This window comes from Penaeus monodon, chromosome 24, assembly GCF_015228065.2.
Source record: "Penaeus monodon isolate SGIC_2016 chromosome 24, NSTDA_Pmon_1, whole genome shotgun sequence".
Classification (NCBI taxonomy): Eukaryota; Metazoa; Arthropoda; class Malacostraca; order Decapoda; family Penaeidae; genus Penaeus; species Penaeus monodon.
In genome coordinates this window covers 36,867,133-36,867,399 of record NC_051409.1, presented here as the reverse complement: position 1 = coordinate 36,867,399, position 267 = coordinate 36,867,133, and positions in this window count along the sequence as shown.

Genomic DNA, 267 nt, shown 5'->3' with positions numbered 1-267 from the left:
ATACTAAGAATACTTAATGGTTACTAATTACATGTTTCTTCGGGGATATATACACAGTACTTCAAGATACAATGGATGCCAGGATTCATCTATGCTTGGGCGGGTGACCATACGTATTTCATGGCTCGTTATAAATATTTTCAGTTTTCGGTAAAGTTGACTACCATTTTCTACTTTTTTCCTCGCCTCTTCCTCAAGCCAAAATCCATGTGACGTCATAGGCCTTATTATCTAAACCTTGTAGAAAACCTCAGCTGAATGAGCTGA